The sequence below is a fragment of the Chrysochloris asiatica genome, unplaced genomic scaffold (genome assembly GCF_000296735.1).
Source record: "Chrysochloris asiatica unplaced genomic scaffold, ChrAsi1.0 scaffold00098, whole genome shotgun sequence".
NCBI classification, from domain to species: Eukaryota; Metazoa; Chordata; class Mammalia; order Afrosoricida; family Chrysochloridae; genus Chrysochloris; species Chrysochloris asiatica.
In genome coordinates, this window is record NW_006408616.1 from 3,372,107 (window position 1) to 3,394,907 (window position 22,801).

The window sequence follows — 22,801 nt, forward strand, 5'->3', positions numbered from 1 at the left end:
TCTAAGGAGCAACTCTACTTCATGACGTGTGGGTTTACCATAGGATGGAATAGATCTGATAGCAACAGTTTTGCTTTTGGTATCTATATGTGTAGATTCAGTGGGACTCCAAAAAGTTCATGGAAACATGGAATTGAAAGATAATGGAATTTTTCCATGAGGTTTTTGAAACTTCATCATGTTAAAAATCTATACATATATAATACACAAAAGGAGCTCTGGTAATGTAGTGGTTACAAAAGGAGTCAGGCTGCTAATCTCATGGTCAGCGGTTCAAAACTACCAGCAGTTCTGTGGGAGAAAGATGAAGCTTTCTGTTCCTATAAAGATTTATAGTTTTGGAAACCTTATGCAGGGTCACTATGAGTTGGAACTTACTCCAAGGCACATAACCACCACCAACCACCATAATATACAAGAGGGCTTTAAAAAAAAAAATTGTGGATCAATGGAAATTAATAGAATATTTCCACGAAGTTTTTGAAACCTACTGGTGTGTATATATTTGTGTGTGTGTGTGTGTGTATGTGTGCGTGTATGTGTATACATATATACATTTGGGGGAGGGAGTATTATGAGAAGTGTGAGTTACTGACCAGTTTTGATGTCCCATGTACTTTGATATGCATGCAGAATCTGGAAAAGGAAAAAGGAAGACCTGACAAGATTTGTTGCATAAGATGTTGACAAGGAAGAACAATGAATATACTGTGGGCTGTCAGAATTAAAAATATAAATCTGTCTTGGAAGAAGTATGTCTGAGATGCTCCTTAGAATCAAGGATGGAGAGATTTTGTCTCATATACTTGGGACATGTATATCTAGAGAACAGTCCTTGGAAAAGGACATCATGCGTAGTAAAGTAGAAGGTCAGCAAAAAAGAGGAATACCTCCAACAAGATGGAGTGACACAGTGGCTACAACAATGGGTCCAAGCAGCAATGAATGTGAGTATGGCATAAGACCAAACAGTGTTTCGTTCTGTTGTACATAGGGTTGATTGAATCAGAAGAGATTTCTTAGCACCTACCAACAGCAGCAGCAAAAACAGCACAACACAAAATATCTCTCTAGTGATCAGAACGCTAATATTTCCTAAATCCAGCTTATCCTACTTTTACATTCCCTAATCTGTTAGCCTGGTCTTGTTACAGAGTATAATTTTATTGATTTCTTAGATACAATTTCATTCTTCTCATGATGCACTGATAATATTCTTCAATGATCCAAACAAACCACTGACCTTTGATGATTCACCTAAGGAGTTCCAAATTGCCACCCATTTGCAGATCATTTCTTAGCTTACTTCCACTAGTATGCTTATTTATTTGCCTATTTTCTTTTATCAGCAGTAGCACAATGATTCCTAGTTCATTTTAGTCTGGATGCTCCACTGAAACTCGTACAACAACAGAGCAACACACAAACCACCAATGACAGGCAGGGGTAACTGCTAATGGGTAAGGGCATTGGTGGGGAATCAAACCCTACCAAGGAAAGTGAGAACTCTGCCACCGAATCATTGAGTCAGGGGCCAACTCAATAGCAGCTAACAATAACAACAGATCAATGAATATACATGCAAGATGCTGTGGATGAATAAGATATGATCCCTACTTTCAAGGGACCCAGAGTCATAAAAGTGGAGACAAGGGCAACACAGTATTATAAAGATGCTTTGGAACTATACAAATAGTGTGTGTCTTTGTGCAGTGGGTGATATATGGTGGAATATTCAATTCTATGCAAAGATAGTAGTTGAGAAGAATCTTATGTGTAAATGCTAGACAAGAAAAGAAAGTAGAGTGAGAAGGGCAAAAGCAATGCAGAAAGCTAGACTGATACAAACATAAGCAAGCATGTTGTTGTTGTTAAGTGTTCTTGAGTCAATTCCAACTCATAGTGACATTATATAAGGGCCCAAGGCTTCACATCTTTACAGGAGCAGCAAACCTCATTGCTCTCCTATGGAGAGACTGGTAAATTCGAACTACTGACCTTGCAGTTAGCCACCCAGTTTATAGTCTACTATGCTGCATTGTTGTTGTTGTTGTTAAGTATCGTTGAGTTGGCTCTGACATATAGCGACCCTTTATAGGGTTTCTGAGGAGTGGCTGGTGAGCTTGAATTGAAGACCTTGTGGTTCAAATAGACCTTGCAGTCCAGCACATTAACCAACACAGCCGCACAAGTATAAGTAAGGATAAATTTCTGGGACTGGAAGCCAGACAGCGTTATAAATGAAGCCAACAAAATAGGCTAGGTTATGAGGCGACTTCAAGAAGTTTGTGTAAAAACTCCATTATCTTTCTATTCCATTTTCCTAAGAACTTTTTGAAACCCTCTGTATACATTTTAAGAAGGGGAAACTTCAACCTTTAGGTAATCTCATCTTCACACTTTCAATTCTCTTAAATTCACTTCCAAATTTCTAGATATGTATTTGTTGTTGTTGTGAAGTGCTGTTGAGTTAATTCCCACCCATAGTAACCCTGCATAGGGTTTTTGAGGAGTGACTGATGAGCTTGAACTGCCAACCTTGAGGTTCAAACTAACTTTGCAATCCAGCGCAGTAACTCACAGCGCCACACCAGAATTCCTAGATATGTATTAGAATGGAAATGGAGTCAACCTCAATTTCTTTTTAATCATTCAGATGAAATTCAACACTACTCTTTCATGATTATTTTTTTGGCACAGACTGTTCCATTCTCCTTCAAAAATCTTCTCAAATGAGAAGTGTTTCCTTTTTGCACCATTTCTCCTAGGTTATACAAGAAACTTTCTTCCTTTTCTCCATATTACTTCATCAGTGACACTCTATTGTTGTTGGGTGCTATCAAATCAGTACTGACTCATAACGACCCCATTCACAACACAATGAAACACTGCCTGGTCCTGGGCCAACCTCACAACTGTTGCCAATCCATCTCACTGGGGGTCTTCCTCTTTTTCTCTGACCCTCCACCTTACCAAACATGATATACTTCTCCAGAGATTGGTCCCTCCTGACAATATGTCGAAAGTATGAGAGACAAAGTTTGGCCATCCTGGCCTCCAAGGAGCACTCTGGCTGCACGTCTTCCAAAATGGATCCATTGGTTCTTTTGGCAGTCCATGGTACTTTCAATATTCTCCTCCAACACCATAACACAAAAGCATCAATTCTATGGTCTTCCTTATTCACTGTTCAACTTTTGCATGCATATGAGGTTACTGAAAATACTATGGCTTGGGTCAGGCGCACCTTAGTCCTCAAGCTGACATCTTTGCTCTTCAACACTTTAAAAAGGTCAGTAACACTTAGCACATCACATTTTAATCTTTGGTTTGCTTGTCTGTCTTCCCCATTAAAATTTTATTGTATCAATGCTATTTTGACATCTTCCAAAAGTTATTTCTGAAATCTGAGAACACTATAGTCATTATGAGATTCTGTGTTTGAACTTCTTTTGCATTTTAGGTATAAGTTTACAGAGTAAATTAGTGTTCCATTTAACAATTTATATGCATTTTGTTTTATGACATTATCTGCAACCCCTAGAATATCACAGCACTCTTCTTACTTTCTCTCTGGGTTCCCCATTTCCATTTGTCCTTCTTTCCTGCCCTTTTCTGTTTTATCTGAGCTTTGTTTTTAGGCACATGATGCCCTTTGTTTCCTATGGCTTATTGTACTGAGGTCTACATTCTTCCTTGGTGTTATTCACTTTATAGGACTGTCTGATTTTTGGCTCAGAGTTGATCCCTGGGGCTGATTTCAGTTCCAGACTTGAATGTTATAACTAATGAAGAAACATTTCACTTTATTTCAAATAAAATGTAAAGTCTACTGCTTGCAACAAATTATCAGCATGTCTGTTTCCAAAGGAAGGCATTCCCATTCTTCCTTTCTAACTGGACTATATAATCTTTAGAGTCCTGGTAGGGTACTTCAGGATAATGCACTGGCCCCAAGGTTGGAGTTTCAAACCCATCAGCTGCTCCTCAGAAACCCTATGCGAAGTCACTATGAGTTGAAACCCACTCAAAGACACCTGACAACAGCAACATGTGCTCTAGGATAAGTCACAGACCATGAACTGCATACTTTATATGGCTCTTGTTTTGTAAAATAAGATTCAAGTATTTTTTAAAGATATTTAAAATGAAAATATTCAATGCAATATTTATAAAATTATTAAATATTCTGTTTTGTTGTTAAGTGCACTGAGTCAGTCCAACTCATTGTGACCCTGTATAGGGTTTCAAATGAATGGTTGGTGAGTTTGAACCACCCACCTTGTAGTTTAAAAAGACCTTGTAACCTACTGCTCATTCTACAGTGCCATATCATATAACCAAATGGTATATGTTATATTTTAATGTTACTAATTATATGTTATTTTAATAATTGTATGTTATATTTTACATCATGTGTTATATTTAAATATTAAAAATTAAACTAGAAAATTTTAATATTTGTTCTCAATTTATTGTTTTATGTTTTATACATCCCAAAAATTCAAGAAAAGTACATGATTATATACTAAGAACAATAAATTTGTCTGATAATAACTAAAAAATATATTAGTGAATTTTATAAAGTCATTATAAAGACATATTCTCTTAGATCATGTATTTTGGAAAGTAACTGCAAAAATCAGCAATGAAGACTACACCACTAAAAATTCGGTCTATGTTACAGATATTTAGGCTGCTATAATACATACATTAAATCTAGTAAGTATTTATTGAATGCATATTATAGGTCAGTTCATTAAAATCCAGTGGGTGAAATGAAACATTTCTAATATGGTCAATCTTATGTGGAATTGATTTTTTCTCCAATTACTTCATAAATGGTAATACCAGATATAATAGCCCAATGTAGTTCTATAAATGCTAACAGAAAAAGGCAAGCAAACACAAGACAAACAAAAATTATCCAGAAGTTTCATTATAAACATTGTATCAGAACCATCATTTCTTTTTTCTTTTTTGGATTATTGACAGCACTATTTGCATGGTAATTGTTGGTAAGTACTGTGGATTCAGTTCCTACTCATAGTGACCCTACACATTGTTTCCGAGGCTGTGAATATTTACGAGAGCAGACCGCCTCATCTCTCTCCCACGGAACAGCTGGTAGTTTCGAACTGCTGACCTTGAGATTAGCAGCCCGATTCATAACCATTACACTATCAGAGGCTAACATTTCCATCATTTGACGCAAAATTCTTGTCTTGCCCTATTTCCATGTAGGGTTGACCTGAATACTGAGCTCCCGCTGACTTAAAATGAAACTTTGATCCTCAAAAAGGGTTGAATAAAGGAAACACAAATCTGTACCTATTTAAGGACATTCCTGTTGCTGTCATAATGCTTTTATATATCACAACATTTTTTTTTCTTGTATTATTTTAAGTGCTACTGAAAATACCACAAGACAAGAATTTTTGCAGTATTTCATCCTTTCTATTTTTGATCTCAATTTCTTTTTCCTATTTATGAAATACCCACACTGCCAAAAGTCATCAAAATTGCAGAACAAACCTTAACAACTCAAATTATATAATAAACTAGAAAAAAATATTCATTGGCTCTTGAAAGGCTCCATTTAAATTCAATCTCATAGAGTTTCAATACGGATAATTAGTTTTGCAAACCACTATAACAAAATTAATTAAAAATTATAATTTGATGAAAATTTGAGATTATTAGCCTTTTCTGGTATTGATAAACAACCTAGGAGAAAATAAATGTTTTTCTATTTGAGTGTACATTTTGTTTTACTTCATATTATTCTGATAATGTGAAACCTATGAAACAAAAACTCTGGCCTTTAGATTTTCTGAATTTAAATTTAGAGATCTTCTTTCTAGCGTCAAATAAAATAATATTTTTTTAACTGCTGGGTTCTGAGAAAGTCATCCAACGTAATACGATCATCTGGAATTGGATGAACAACTGCTAAAAGATATTTGTTGTTAAGTGCCTTCAAGTCCGTTCCGACCGATAGCGACCCTGGTGAGCTTGAATCGCCAACTTTGCAGTTCAAACGGCTTTGCAGTCTGGCGCATTAACCTACAGCTCAACAACAGGACTCCGCTAAAAGATGTCGGATATTGCAATTTTATGTCTGTGGTTCACATGCATACCACTGTATTATCTACAGAAAAATTTAGAATGGATGAAAGGGGTACATTGCTTCCATGATGTCCTTAGGACACGTAACTCAATGATTCAGCCTTAAGGAAATTCCTAAGTGTTCATGATATTTAGTTCTTGCATGTTAGTAGGAATGCTGCTTTCTAAAGGAACCCTGGTAGCATGGTAAGTTTCACACTGGGCTGCTATCTGCAAGGTCAGCAGTTTAAATCTAGCAGCTGCTCTATGGGAGATAGATGAGGCTTTCTGTTCCCCTAAAGGTTTACAGCCTCAGAAACCCTATACAGGGTCACTATGAGCCAAAACCAACACCATGGTACACAACAACTACCACCACTGATTTCTAGGCAACACTCTAGTAACTACGTTCATCTTAGCATTATTTAATATTCTGACATTAATTAGTACACTTTTAAATTTACTATTTGTAAGTTCAATGAGCCAAATTCTGATTTCAGTATGAGAAAGAATTGTAACTATATTTTCAATTAAATGAAGAGTTGGCACTGTGGCTCAGCACAGGACTGCGAACCACAAGGTCGTCAGTTCAAATGTACCATCTGCTCATTGGAAACCTTATATAGGGTAGCTACGAGTCGGAATTGAATGGACAGCCTTAACAATAACAACAACAACATAAAAAAGAAACCCTTTTTCCTTAAAAACAAACAAACAAAGAAAAAATACTAACATGTGTTATTTTATATTTCAAGAAGCCCTGGTTGCACAATGGTTAAGCATTCAGCTGCTAACTCTAAGGCTGGCTGGTGGCTAAAAGCAATCAGCAGCTCCATGAGAGGAAAGACCTGGTAATGTACTACAATAAAGACTGCAGTCCAGGATCCTTATGGGGGAAGTACTGCTCATCTAGGTATCAGGATTGACCCCACAGCACATAAGAACAACAACTCTATATTGCAAGTGTTTATAATGTGTTTCCTATACTCTTAAACTTCAGGATACATTAGATAAAGTATATGCTGTTGTTAAGTGTCATTGAGTCTATTCCAAACCATAGCGACACTCTACAGGGTTTCCAAGGAGCAGCTGGTGAGCTTGAACCACCGACATTGCAGTTCAAACAGCTTTGCAGTCTGGCACATTAGCCCACAGCACCACACCAGGACTCTGATTAAGTATATAAGAGCTTGTAAATTCTTTCTATCATATTAAGCACACTGTAGGCAGTATTTCTATTCAAATAAATTATGCCACTCACTGTACCTCTATTAAAGACAGTTTTTAAACATTTAACATTAATATTAATCAAGTCATACAATTTGTGGTTTTTGTTTAAAGAATCATAATTACAAATGACTGTGTTCTTCAGATGACTATCAGCAGCAACAAGAAACTTTATGAATGTTAACAGGACTTCATTGTCATATAACTTTTTAGATTCATTCTGGCTCAGACAATCAAATATTCAAATACAGCTAAGAAGTATCCAGTAAGCAGAGGGAGAGAGAGAAGGAAAAAGAAAACAAAATACATTTTTTTTTCAAAGGTAGCTGTCCTCTCAAATATAATTCAGGAGATTGTAAGCTTATCCCAATGATGAAAATTATGCTAATCTCACTTTAAAAACAACTCTGTTGAAGCTATTTTAAGATAGTGTAGAAGATTTTCACTGATTTTTAAAAATAGTTGAAAGTCTGTTGGACTTGGCAAATTTGTTTAAATTAAGCTAGATGATAAAGCTCTGGGGGGGAATAAAAATCTGATTAATTAGAAATTAGGGTCTAATTTTTTTATGTGATTTGCTAACCTTCTCAAAAGGTATAAATAAAAATTAGAGTTCCAAACTTTTCTTAGTATTAGCATATAGGAATTAGGTTTTGTCATATGACCATTTAAAAACACTCATGATAGTACAGAAAGAAAACTCTAAAAACAACCTTTTAATTTGCTTCATATAGGTGGTTAGTGCTACCATTGATTGTGTATGTGTGTGTGTGTGCTTATACTACTAAAGAAAAAAAAAAAGGGAAAAAAATACCGGTAAAGTAAGTGATTTGGAATAAAAGCCAGAGGACATTCTGGATTAAATATACAAATGCTTAATAAATTGTACATGACTGTCTCTTTCTGTCTGAATTCCTCACCATATCCCTCACTGCATACACTGTGCTCCATGAGGCCAGAGCTCTGTCTAAATTGTTCATCACTATCCTTAGGTCCAGAGACCTGGTGTGGTGCTGTGGACTAATGCATCAGACTGTAAAATCATTTGAATTACAAGGTTGGTGGTTCAAGCTCACCAGCTGCTCCTTGGAAACCCTATACAGGGTTGTTATGGGTCAGAATCAACGAGATGGCATTTAACAACAACAACAACAGCAATCCTTAGATCCAAGAACCTTAGTAACACAGTGAGATAAGCAAAGGTTCGTGGGCAAAGGTTCAAACCCCCCAGGAGCTTCATGGGAGAAAGATGAGGTTGTCTGCTCCCATAAGGATGTACAGTCTCAGGGCACAGTTCTACTCTGTGTGCTATAGGGTTACTATGAGTTGGCATTCACTTAAAGGCAGTGGGTTTATACTTCAAGTCTAAGAACTCTGAACACAATATTGGCACTTTATAGATATTTGAATTAAGTTGTCTTATCTCTCCAAAAGTAATGCCCGACCATGCCATTCAAGGCTCCAATTCCAGAGTTTGTTTAAAGTATTATAACCCCAAACCAAACCCATAGTTATTGAGTTGATTCAGATTCATAGCGACCCTATATAAACTGTAATTCTTTATGGAAGCAGAAAGCCTCATCTTTCTCCCACGGAGCAGCTGGTGGGTTTGAAATGTCAGCCTTACAGTTAGCAGTAGGTTTGAACTGCCAACATTACAGTTCAAGTCCAGTAACCCAACTGCACCGCCAGGACTCCCTGTTGTTGTTAAGTGCCTTCAGGTCGGTTCTGACTCATAACAAGCATGTACAGGGTTTCGAGGAGCGGCTTATGGGTTTGAACCGCCAACCTTCTGGTTCAAACCAACAGTGGATAAGTATTCTGATTCATAGTGACCCTGTATAAACTGTAAATCTTTATGGAAGCAGAAAGGGCTCCTTAAAGGACCATAAAAACCAAAACCAAGCCCACGACCATGGAGTCGATTCTTACTCACAGCAACCCTGTAATAGGATTTCCCAGGCTGTAAAGCCAAGAGAAGCCAGTCTTAAGTTTCTCTCACTGACCTTGTGGTTAGCAGTATGTACAAAGGAATAATTAATCAGCCTAGGGGACAGTAGAAGAAAATGTTCCTTTGCTCCAAAGACATCTCACTTAAAGGAAGATAGTGAATGAATAGATAATTACAACAGTCTGATAATCTGCATAAAGATGAGACTATGTATCAGATAACATCATTTCCTGTAAAAAATGAATGCTCTCCAAACAGAATTCAAACCCCTTCCTGTGACACAGTTGTACAAATTCTGGCTTTTCTCTCTTCCCCAATCTCATATCTTATCACTCTTGTTTTATTTTCACCACACATCTTTTTTCTAAACTCTGATTCTTCCTTCTCATTTACACATCAGGGCCTTTGCACTTGCTGTTTCTCCTGCTTAGAATACTCTTTCTCCAGACCTTAATAAACTCATTTTTCTAAAGAGTCAGGTGTCAGAGGGCTTTCATTATAGCTCTGTCTCAAGAAGATTTCTCCATATTCCCTAGGCCTGGTCTACTTCTTTACTATGTTTTATTTTCTCACAGTTCTTACCAATATATCAAATTATCTATTTGTTTAATTGCTTATAATTTGTCTCTTCAAATTGGACTGCAAAAATCTTAAAAATACAAACTGCTCTGTTCACAGCTGTAGCTCTACTGTCTTGAATTGAACTTGGCACATGATAGGCATACATTAATATTTGTTGAATCAATAAATGGTAGATGTAAACAGAGGGTTGTTTATAGACACCAAAAAAGGGGGGTAGGCTTTTTAAGAATGAAGCTCATGTGGAGAACAGAGCTAACAGAAAGAAACCAGTTCTGTGGAATATTTTGGGTGGCCCTGGTTATAGCTCACCAGAAGCCAGTATAGCTTTTTAAAATGCAATAAATCTTGTCATGTTTGCTTACTCAATTTGAGTTGGGTTTCTGTAACTGAGATATTCTCAGAATTGCCATTCAATGGAATCACAAGTCCATATCCTGAAAAGTTTATCTCAGTACTATTTAAATAAGAACACGGTGATATAAAGAGTTATTCTTAGTTAAATAAGCCACCTTGTAAAGCGGTGAGCACCATGTCACTGTAGTAGTCTAGGCAGAGGTAAAAGGATGTTGTGACTAGGCTGTTGTGTGTAGGACTGGAGATCATCTGGTCTTCCTTCTTATCGGAGTATTCTTATCCTAATCAATAATGTTTGAAACATTTTGTTTGAAAAAATGAAACTACGGAATCCTTTGCATTTTGAACCTGTCTTCTTTCTTTGTTTTGTTTTGTTTTTAAGGGTTTTATTGTGGATTGAGTGAAATTTTACAGGGCAGATCATCAGTTTACATTCAACAAATCATACACTTTGATTCATTACAATGATTTTCTCTCTACTCACTTCAGCTTTTTATTTTTTTAATGTTCTATTGTGAATTGTGTGATAGTCTACATGTGAGAACATCAGCATTACATTCATTCCATCATCCATCATTTCATTGGCATAGTTATCATCCTGTTCATGCATCCTCACCCAACCAAGGGGTGTACCTTGTAAGCCTGCACCCCCCCGCCACAGTCCTCAGCCCCTTTCCATCTCCTGATCCTGAGCCCCCAGCCCCACCATTTCTTGACGTTGTCTTCTCTGCCTCCATCCCAGGCCTCACTGCCTCTCTGGGTAGGATTCCGCTCTTTGCTCTTCTCCATTGATGGTCCCAGGGTCCTCCACTCCTAGACTGATAAGTTAATCACAACCCTCTTTGCTACAAAATGTCCATCTTTAGATTTCCAACCCTCACAATCAGTGCTGATAACAATTATTCACTATTGCATCACAAGAGACCCATCTATATTTCGTTTCATCAGCCCTTCCTGGACAGGCTGGACACCACTCCCTGGAGACTCTACCTTCCTCCACGCCCTCTGGATCTAGGTTCCCTCTTGAAAGCTTGTAAGCCAGTCACTTCTTGCCTTTGTAACCCTCCCCCCATTTTGGGTAGCCAATGTCCAAGTTGCCCATCCCTGTCTACCCTTTGTGTGGAGGGGGTGGGTATAGTTCTTACAGAAGGGACTTGTTTTCTCTTTTGAGCTACTGCATTTATAGATGTAGGTCATGTTTATCGAATTGTATCAGGTGATGCTTTTTCCCTCTTCTTTCTTCTTAGGGTTGAGCTCTGTTTATCCAGTTATTGAAGTCCAGTCAAATGGGCATCATCTGCAAGTGTGGCTTCTTTTTATCGGCTGGCCACCCCGCTCTCCACTCTAGACCTCTGTGGCTGTGTCACTGACCCTGATCCCAAGAGTCCCCAGATGTTGCCTAGCTACTGGCTGACCAGGTCTCCATCCGGGTTCACAGTAGTTTGCTGAACGATGTAGGGCTTACCTCGCCCCTTCATTGATGTTCTCCGGTCACTTCCCCTTCTGGATGACGTGCGTGGTTGTCAGTCAAAGTGTATATTTCCCTTGCGTCTTAGTCTTGGAAGAGAATTTGCACTGAGAGGATCCGATCACTTGCCTTGAAGTCTCCTGGGCAAGCCACCTGTATGTTCTTGTGGTAACCGTCGGACTGCCCTTATTGTTTTGTATTTTTCCTGTAGGTCCTTCTTTCAAGAGGTATCTTCTGGTTTTCTAGCTGCTCCCGGCTGGTCTGCTTGTCCTTTCAGGGGGAAATTTCCCGTCTCTGAAGGTCTGTTTGTGGTTCGGGCTTCCACCTATACTCCCATGTAATGCAGAGGCTCCTCAGTAAACCTCCTTCCCTGGACACACTGTAGCCCCATTTTAGGTATTCTAATCAGTTATAGGCAGAAGATGGGCTTAACAAGCTTCCCATGTTGATATTTATGGTTATTCCTTTCTCTCCCCCTCCAGTGTCTGTTTTATAATATATTGCAAGGAAAACCAAGGTTCAAAAGATAGCCAAGCATCTTAACATTATTCCCCCCCTTTCCCCATTCCATCCATGTCTCAGTCTCTGTATTCCAGAGCCCTGTTGTTATAAAGCTGTGCCTACATCATTTTTTTACCTCTGTCCCATTTAGCCCATTTATGAACCTGTCTTCTTGAGTTAATTTTCTATTTCTTGACTCTCACATCTTATGCTTAATTATTGTATTTATATTTCCCATCTTCATTTTCTAATACTTAAAATTATTAATGCAATTATTTTCTCTAGGAAAAAAAAAACTATTGATAAAATCTAATTAATAAATGTGCAACATAAATGACATAAAAATGATCATTTTCAAAATAAATCTATACTTTGAGGCACCTCTGTAAGATAAACTGCCAAAATTCTTTCTATTTTCTAAGTGGTGTAAGGTAGAGGATAGAATGCATTGATTGAGGTAGAGAGAGAGAGAAAATGTGCTGTAAAGCTTGGAGGAGTGCGTCAGGTTTTCACTTCTCACTTCTCTATTCAGATAGTTCCAGTACAGTTGGGAGCTAACAGGAAGAAAAGTGGTTAATTATCAACAGCTCAAGTGAGGCAATGGTCAATAAGGATATGAAACACAGGATTTCAATTGATTTCAAGTATGGTTTAGCAGGGAGCCTCATGGCTCCATATGGTGTAAGTACTGGACTGTGAATCACAAGGAAGTCTCCAAAACCCTATATAACTCCGCTATGAGTTGGAACCAACTCTTCATCATCTAACAACAACATGGTTTAGGAAGACACAATGATAAATGATTCTCCAAAACACAAGATAACTGTAGAAGTGTACTTTTGCTTTTTCAGTGTCTAAAGTAATGACTCGGTATAATTAGCCAAGATGTTCATAGTGATTGTACTTGCTACTTCTACATAGGGATGTCTCTTTATATGGTTCTATGATGTGGCCCCGTGGGTTCATAAGCTGGACTGCAAGGTCAGTTTGAACCACAATATCGGCAGTTCAAGCTTACCAGCCACTCTTCAGAAATCCTATATAGGGTTGCTATGGGTTGGAACGGACTCGACGGCACTTAACAACAACAACAACATGTTTCCTCCCTAAATTATTTAGCATCGACTGCCTGGTGTTTAAATGTAAAATGTTTTTCAACACACAGCACTTTGGGTCTTTGGGTTCAATCTATTTTAGGTGGCATCTTTCACTTAAAAAAAAAAAAAAGTGATTTTGTGGATATCCCTGTGTCTGCACAAACTCACCATCCTCTCAAGTTCCCTATGGTTTGCATTATTAAAAAGCTTTGACATGGCTCATCAGAGCTGGCTGCTGTGTTCAAGACAGATTTCTGTCATAACAAAATCAGAATAATGGGAAACAAAGCCCTAGCCAGTTAATTTTGAAGGACATTACTTAAATCCCTCTTCATATTTTCTGTACTTTTGTTTTTCCTTTGAATGTTAATATTACATTTAGTCTGTCTCTTTCATAATTTTGTGGTGTTTATGTCACAAATGTGATGAAATCCACTTCTATTCTCTTCCTCCTATTATAACAATGCATCACCAAATAATCTGTTTGGACATTTAATATCACTGAGCTCAGAAAAGTCTCTGTTGAAGTACCTAGCTGTTTACGATTCCTGTAAACTGAATTCAGACAAAAAAGGAAAGGAAGAAACTCCTCACAGGGGTTCTGCTGATAACACTTCATTTAACATATTTCAGTTCAGCAACATGGGACCACAAAAAGAAAACACTTTTATACAAAATGACAGGGCGACTATACTATAGCCACGGTAAATATGTCTCACCCATGAAGTAATCATAATGATAATAGACCACATTTACAGTTTAACTCTATGGAGTGATTCTTCATCAACGCATGTACCTCTTGAGGGTGGCCCATCCACATCACATCTTAAAGGCTCACAAAATAGTTCTTTTATCGATACTGGAATACAGAGAGAGCAGGGGAAACACAGCAACTATTCAACACAGCATAAAGCAATGATATGGGGCAAGGTATTTGGGAGATCCTGATATTTGATTGCTATGCCAAGCAGAGTTTAAAACATATGAGTAAAAAATGACTGACTTCAATGAGAACCAAATTAGCTGAGTTTAACATCCCTGTCTATTCTAAACTTTTAATCTGAACTTATAAAAGTATTAGGTTCAACAGTTTCAGGATAGATCATTGATTTTATTTGATGCTGACATACAGAGATAAATGGCAGCTCTTCTTTTATTAATCCTGATTCAGCACTGTGGATTACTAAAATATACCACATCCAGAGACCAGTCCAAGCCCTAATGATTATTGAGTAATGATTATTTGAGCTCTTTCTTTGAAAAGCTCCAAGAGTAAGTTAAATAGTAGTACTCTATATTGCAAGTAATATCTCTAGCAACTACTATTATCCACCATTTCTCATGGCTAGATTAAATGTGAAAAACACTAAATGAATTTATAGTTATATTGGGCACTCCTTTTTGAACTTAAAAAAAATATCATTTACCATTAACCCAGACATAACATTTCCTGAACTGTTTCAAATTTATGAACCCTCTTTGATGTTTTGCTCTTTATCTTTAAAGTATGTGTTTGTCATAACATTAAAAATACTTTTATAGTTTGTATTGGTGGTGATTTGACTTGGTTGTGTTTATACTGTATGTGTATTTTTAAATTCTTCCTTTCCCCACAAGTTGAATATAAAACACTTCAACATTACTAAAAATGCCTTTATTACCAAGATCTTTTGGCAAAATTAACTCTCAACCAGGATGAATCTTGATTGTCCTCTAATTTCTCATACGCTGAGTATATTGCTAAGTAGCCTTGACTAGACGTGCATCGCAGTTTGTGACTCATAATATTAAACTTTAAAATTCTACCCTGCAGATTGGTGTGAACTGATAAACTGTTTACTTGGTAGCCTGAAGAAACGACATGATTGGTGTCATTACAGGAAAAAATACACAAAAAGGTGTACTAATAAGAGTCACTGGCACTTCTGACATCACTAATATAGACAAATAGTTAACAAACTGGGCAAGAACTTCATCACTGCAGCTGTGAAAGATCATTAGATAACAATAAAGTTACAGTCCTTGTTTCTGAATTTGAAGCAGTATTTATAAGGATATTGCAGTTCAAAGAATCTGATTGTGTCTGGTCACTTGGTTAGAGCTTGTCAATAGAAACATTTCTTTTCCTTGTCATAACTCCCAGGTGCTACTGCTGAGCAAATGGGACCATCACTGCCAGTAATATTTGAAAGGAACAAAAAATTGATTTGGACAATATGTGTGTTCTTGCCATTGAGAGGGATACAGCTGTGACTAGGGATATGACTAGGGTCATAGCAAGGTTAAGAGAAAACCACCCAGGAATTCTCTCATCATCAGCTTTTCAAATGAACAACTCTTGGTTGCTGCAGTCAATATGTAAGTTTTCCTCAGTGATGAGAGACATGTAGTAGTATTTACAAGTTACTCTTAAAGGTTTCTCAAGAGGTGACTAATTTTACAGTGACAAAACACTAACAATGTGAAGTTCCGATGTCTAGCATACCTACGACAAGGGAAATTTCTTGATAACATGACATTTACAAGTCAATTCTTTAACAAAAAGTGTGTGTGGTGTGTGTGAAATGGATTAAAAACTCTCTACTTTCCAACTATTACAAGATTGGTATCAACTCTACTATTTCTGGAAGACATAATTTATCCTTAAATAACAAAATTTATCAAGATAAGTTACTATCTTAAAGAGTACCTAAATTCTTAAAAGACTGCAACAAGACATGCCCAAAATGATTTAAATAAAATAAATGTGATGTGGTGCAAACAATGAAATCACTGAGTAATCAGGATTGGCCCATCCTGTGTTAGAATGATAAATGGTAAACAAACCAAGACATAGACGTAGATCCAATACAGTATTGCTATATATGAGATTTAAGAATTTAAACTGCTAAACATGGGACTTCTGGTTTGACTCTGTAGGATAAGCATAGGACTGCAAACCATAAGGTCGGCAGTTCAAACCCACCAGCTTCTCCTCAGAAACCTTATAAAGAGTCGCTATGAATCGGAACTGACTCGACTATACTGAACAACAACTGCTAAACAATATCTTAAACAAATAATTTTCTTTAGTAAGAAAAATCTTTAAAGATTTCCTATAAACAGCCCATCTTATACACTAAGGTTCAAGATTCCAGACTTTCATCCAAAGCCGTTTACCAATATTTAACTATAAGCTTGGTTGTGAAGAAGCACGTGAATTATAAAGGTTATCTCTGAAGAACTACACATATTTGGTTTTGTTGATCAATGAAAAAAATAATTCTGAAGTACTTTGTAAGATGTAGTGAATTATGTAATATATCCCTTTTAGCCTTAAAGTTTGTTGCTCCCACCAAACAACTCCTTTCCTCACGAATCTGCATAAGAAAAGTTAGGGAGAAGACACTTATAAGATGATATGATTCAACTGTGGATGTTAGCAGAAGTAATTGAAATTGGAAAAACTTGAAACTTGAGCATGGGTATAAAATGAGCCATCTCAAGAATGGGAGGAGAGACTCTTATTACCATCAAAGAGGAGCCAGGTATGGAACATGTCCTTTGTACCCTGGCATCTCTGAACACTGAACCTCCTCAACCCAGGGACAGAGAGCTGGGACACTGGAGGAGTGGAAGAGGAGCAGCAGCAGCAGAGCCTGAGACAGAGCAGTGGGCTTCCTAAACCCTCGAGCAAGTAAAGCAGAGTGACTTTGGGCAGGAGGTTTGCTTGCTGAGTGGGGTGCATTTGACTGTCAGAGCTAAGTTTGCTGAACACCAAGAGCTTTTAGGATAAGGTTTATGGGGGGATGGAGCGTCCTCTGGGCATCAATCAGATCTCCTAAAAGAGCTTTGTAACATTGGCCAGACAGGGAGAGGCCTACCAGTGGACTTGGTCGTGGAGAGGTTGCCCTAACCAGAACAACTGTACTCGGAGAATTTCTAAGCCCAAATTGTAAATTTCCTTAATAAACCCCATAACCATGAGTATGTATCGAGTTCTGTGTGGTCACCGCAATGGGTTTTTGAACCAAGTTGAGTAGAGTACTATGGGAGGAATGGCTGGTGCCACATTTTTGCAAACAGGATCCAGAAAACTGAAATTTTAATCACTGTTAGCGACAAGTGTACATGTTTTGGTAGGGTGGGGATGTAAAACCTGAGAATTTTTAAAACCCAGTTCCTGTTCTTAATTCTCTTTCATTGAGGTTTGGCAAACTAGACCAGAAGGAAAATTTATTTTTCTTGTTAGTAAAATGAAGTTATTAAAAAAGAGAGAGAGAGAGAGAGAAGTTAACTAATGGTTATATGTCCAGCATTAATGCAAACAGTTATCCAACAGTGAGTCTGAGGACATATAACTCAACAAATATCGTTATTCATGTTCTCCAATGCAGACTTTGAACAGACTAGATTTCCTTTCGTATTTTCACATTTACAGAACATAGTTCCTATGTGCAGTTTTTAGAGGTTCACACGAGTCCTCTAAAGGTTTCTTTATCATTTAATATTATAAATAATTATGTTCCTAGTCAGCAGTTCAAAGCTCAGTACAGAACTCTTACAACACTGCAGGTAGGTCAGGTGACCTTTCTCCAATTCTCCTCTCTCTGGTGCCGAGGACAGACAAAGTGATATGTCTGTCATACGCCATTACCATTAGAACAGAATCTTGTTCTTTTATTACAACTGAACTCCGCCAGATTTCTCAGCAGGAATGCTAAGTGAAATCAATGTCTTGGATTTCCAGGCTGAGTTTGGAGGTCACAGCCACTCTATCATTTCTCAGCATTATCCTTTCTCTCGCGCGCACACACTCCCCAAGTCTCCAACTGGCACACAGCAGATTGAAAACAGCATGCATCAGAGGACTCATGCTGTACAATTTTACAGTCTTTTGGAGCCCCCTCCTTTCTGATTCCCCCCTTCCATTTTTTTTTTGCAAATTGCAAATAAGTTTTGTTTGTGTCCTTCTCTGGAGTTGTGAGTCAAAGGCAAAGGAACACCTAGGAAGAAGGGCAGGCAGTACAATTCAGGGAACAGCAGTGCTGCTTTTTCACAGTTGCCAATAAGATCGTTATCCTGACATCATTGCTTGCATGTGATACATAATTCCATTGTTGCAAACAATAAATCTACTTTCAATTTAAACCATCATTTCGGTTTATACCAGGAACTATATAGACAACATGAAGATCTTTAATAATATATTTCTATTTTACAGTACGATAGACATGCAAATTTACCAGTAAAACAAACACAAAATAGCCCCAAGACACTAATAACTGATTGTTTAAAACCATAAATATGATAATAAATGATAGTTATTGTACATGGGTAAAAGAGCCTTGTGAAGTCAAAAATTTATAATGCTATGTATAAATGTCACTTCTAGGCTATAAGAAACTAAATTCATATAATGCAATGGATCCTCTTTATTGACTGTTAGTTATATTTTTTAGGGGCATGTTCTTCATTAAGATGACAATGGTAATACTTATTACCCTGGCTATGTTTAATCCACTAAATCTTACTGTTGAAATAAAACAAAAGCACATTTAAGAAATATTTTCTGTAATTGTAAACTGTATGCTAGAAGACACAAGCAAAGAAAGGTCATTGTTTATTAAATCATTGTTGCTAATTAAGAAAACAAAAGAACATCTTTCTTGACCAAACCCTTTGCATATTTTCAATAATTGCTGATGTAAAGAAATAAACATCCATAGTTTTCTTAAGCTTTCTATAGTAGAAAGTTCATGAAGGGCTAATTTGAAGAAGCAATCAAATATTAAAGGTATACTCTATGATATTTCAAATTGTGTATTATCAGAGCAATAAAATATGTACATGTAACTAGTGCTGTTCAAGCTCACCAGTTGCTCCTCAGAAACCCTATACAGGGTCGCTATGGGTTGGAAGTGACTTGATGGCACTTAACAACTACAAAAAGCAAATGGAGTTAAGCAAGGCCATATGATGTGACAGAACTTTAACGTGACAGATTTAATCAGTCTATGACACCTAGTCCATAGGTTCTGTTGTCGTTGTTAAGTGCCGTCAAGTTGATTCTGACTCACAATGACCCTGTTGCAGAGGTGGGGAACCTTTTTTCAACCAAAATTTATAACATCATTGATGGGCCATACAAAATTATCAACTTAAAAATTCGCCTGCTATGTTTGGTCAAACATTTAAATAACTCAACATCTAATATGATGGCTAGAGTCCTGGTGTGGTGCTGTGGGCCAGACTGCAAAGACATTGAACTGAAAAGGTGACAGTTGAAACTCACCAGCTGCTTCTTGGAAACCCTATACAGGGTCGCTATGGGTCGGAACCAACTCAATGGCACTTCATAACAATAGCAATGTGATGGCTGGAACTGTGGTTGCCTTGGCAGGGCCAGACCAAATGATTTTATGGGCCAGATGTTCCCCACCCTGCTAGGGATTCTGAGGAGTGACTGCTGTGTTTGAACTGCTGACCTTGCTGCTTAAACAACTTTGCAGTTCAGTGCTTATCCAATAGCTCCACACCAGAGGTTCTATAAATATCTAAAAACATGACTCTGATAGCAGTTTCCTAATGCAGGCAAAAGCACACCTTCACTCATTTTTGTGTTTGACATGGTTCCCTAAGAAAGTTTCTTTGTAACAACTATTCAGTGACGATTTGAATAGATGGATAAATGATTGAACAAATTAGATGGATAGATGGTTTAGGCTGATTGTTATATAAAAAGAAACTTTCAAAATTATTTACACAAGTGATATCTATGAGTCATTTAAAAGAGAACTATATACCCTAAAACCATAAAATAATATGCTCTAATGTAAAGCATCATTATGAAACATGATATGAAATCAGATTAAAAAATCAAGGAAAAACAGAATAATGGTTCTTGTGTTTGTGTATGATAGTAATCATGCTGCAACACCTATTTATTTTACTTGAACATGTCTGGTATATGTGATACATTAAAAGTTTTGGTCCATTGTTGTTGCCGTTAAGTGTCCTTGAGTCATTTCTGACTCATTGCTACTTGAAAATTAAAATGTATTCATTATATGCTATAATAATTATCAAATTTTACAAGTTACATGCTACTGTAATTCCAAAGAAAAGCAGACTATGCCTTGTTGTTATTGTTGTTAAGTGCTGTCGACTCGATTCCTACCCATAGCGACCCTGTAAAGGGTTTCCATGGAGCAACTGGTGAGCTTGAACCAACAACCTTGCAGTTCAAGTGACTCTGCAGTCTGACGCATTAGCCCACAGTGCCCCACCAGGACTGAGCCTTAAGTATACATAAAGTACAGAACATGCAAGGTACACTAAAAAGCAGAAATAGTTCTTAAATGCGGTGCATGTGCCTTCCCTAATATCACATTTTTTTTTGTACTATATATTTATGTATATTGCTGGTGAATCATGGCTTTACCCTAATATTGAATATATTTTATTTCTTTCTCAATTATTAAACTGTTGTTGTTGTTGTGAAGTGCTGTCGAGTCAGTTCCAACCCATAGTGACCCTGTATAGGGTTTCCAAGGAGCAGCTGGTAAGCTTGAACCTAGGTTATGTTAAAATTCCAACAGCATTTACATCTCGATAGCATGGAAAAGACTTTAGGTGTTCTGGAGCGATGGAAGTTGGATTCCCAATGGATTCCTTTTCTTTCCCAATTCACCCTCTGGAGTAATAAAGAAACTACGAGAAGCATACATGTAGAGCTGAAAGGATACTAGAAAAGAATAAAACAAACTTGGTATTTTTCTTTTCCAGTATTTTCTCATCTTTTTCTATCTGCATCTTTTTTGCAATTTTGTGATGACTCTTACCCTCTTACTTTTTAGACATTTGAATATGGCATTTATGAAATGGAGAGCAGAAGCAAACTTCTAGGTCATTCAGCAAAAGCTTTAGTATTGTTATATGGGGGAAATTCAACTGTGCCAGTACATACTCAGATACTAGGAGGCTTCAAAAAGCTTGTGGGAAAATGGAATTGAAAGATAGTGGAATTTTTCCAAAACCTGTTTGAAGGCCTCTTGTGTATGTATTTAATTCCTTGAGTTATTTCAGAAACTATCACTTTATGATGGTTCTTCCCACTTCTTTCATAGAAAGTTATATATGTTCATAACATCATGTTCATAAGATCTTAACAAACATTCAAAGGCATTTAAAATCTGTTTTTCTCATGTTCTAAGCCAAGAGAAACATATTAGTTGACTCTTCCCTGATTCCCTTCTAGTTCTATGCTTGGCTCCCCAAACAGACTTATTTCTGAATAGTCTTACTTCTACCACTATTATTATCACCATATCGCTACATGATCATGTCACTGTATGGTGACTATCAAATATGATATCTACTGATATGATACTGTTAAAAATTACTAATAATTACATTAGATGCGTTCTGTATGTCTAATTCTACTCATCCTTGAAAGTCCATTTCAGTTGCCCTTTCCACAGCGAGCTTTCCTATGATGTCTCACTAAAGGTAATAATCTTTGTTTCCAATAACTTCCAAACATTTTACCTCTTAGTAATACTTAGGACTTTGTATCATAACTCTTAAAAAAAACAAAACATGACTTTGGATCATATAGTATGACCACTCAGTTATTTTTCAATAAATATTTACTCTATAAATGTCGACTACAGGTTACTACAAGTAACCTGGGTATAGGACACCCATCTGATCAATCTTTGTAACATGTTGTTGTTGTTGTTATGTGCCGTGGAGTCGGTTCCGACTCATAGCGACCCTATACAGGGTTTCTGATCCTGTAAAGATTTACACCCTCGGAAACCCTGTACAGGGTCGCTATGGGTCGGACCCGACTCGATGGCACTTAACAACAACAACAACAAGAATTTCGAAGGACGTCTAGGATACCTTACGTCTAAAAACAGTGAACTGTTACTTAGTCTTCATTCTGAGTCAAACAGAAATATAAAATTTATCATCTTTTTCAAAATCATTTACCAAAATATTCCACTATTTGAAAAGATGATTGCAGCTTTATGATGTTTTGCTGAAATTTAGCCATCTTTTTGAATCTGGTTCTCCTCCTGTTTACTGTTTCATTGTTTGCTGTTCCTAACATTCTACCACTTCACTTCCCACTTCAAAGTTCTCATGTTACTTACCACCACCAACACTGCATCCTGATCAGAGCTGTCATTATTACTCCATTGTAATGGCGCACTGAATCATGTAGTTTCATCTGCACGTGCTGTTGTAATTTAAACATTAGTTTAAATTTTGCTAGTTGTTTATGTCACTGTCATTGCCATCACGGACTCCTGGTGTGGCGCTGTAGGATCTGCACTGGACTTCGAAGCTCAAGGTCAGCAGTTCACACCCACCCCTTGCTCCTCTGAAACCCTATACAGGTTTTCTATGACTTATGATTGATTCAATGGCAATTAACAACAACAGCAGCATTACTATTACAGTCAGTTGTTGTTGTTGTTGTTGTTATGTGCCATGGAGTCAGTTCCGACTCATAGAGACCCT

The 22,801-nt window shown here is 37.2% G+C and overlaps 1 protein-coding gene across 4 annotated transcripts in view; it reads right to left on the reverse strand.

Moving 5' to 3' along the window:
* The window catches only part of SOX5 (SRY (sex determining region Y)-box 5), a 592,387-nt gene that overhangs the window by 96,105 nt on the left and 473,481 nt on the right, over window positions 1–22,801 (reverse strand). The window lies entirely within an intron of this gene.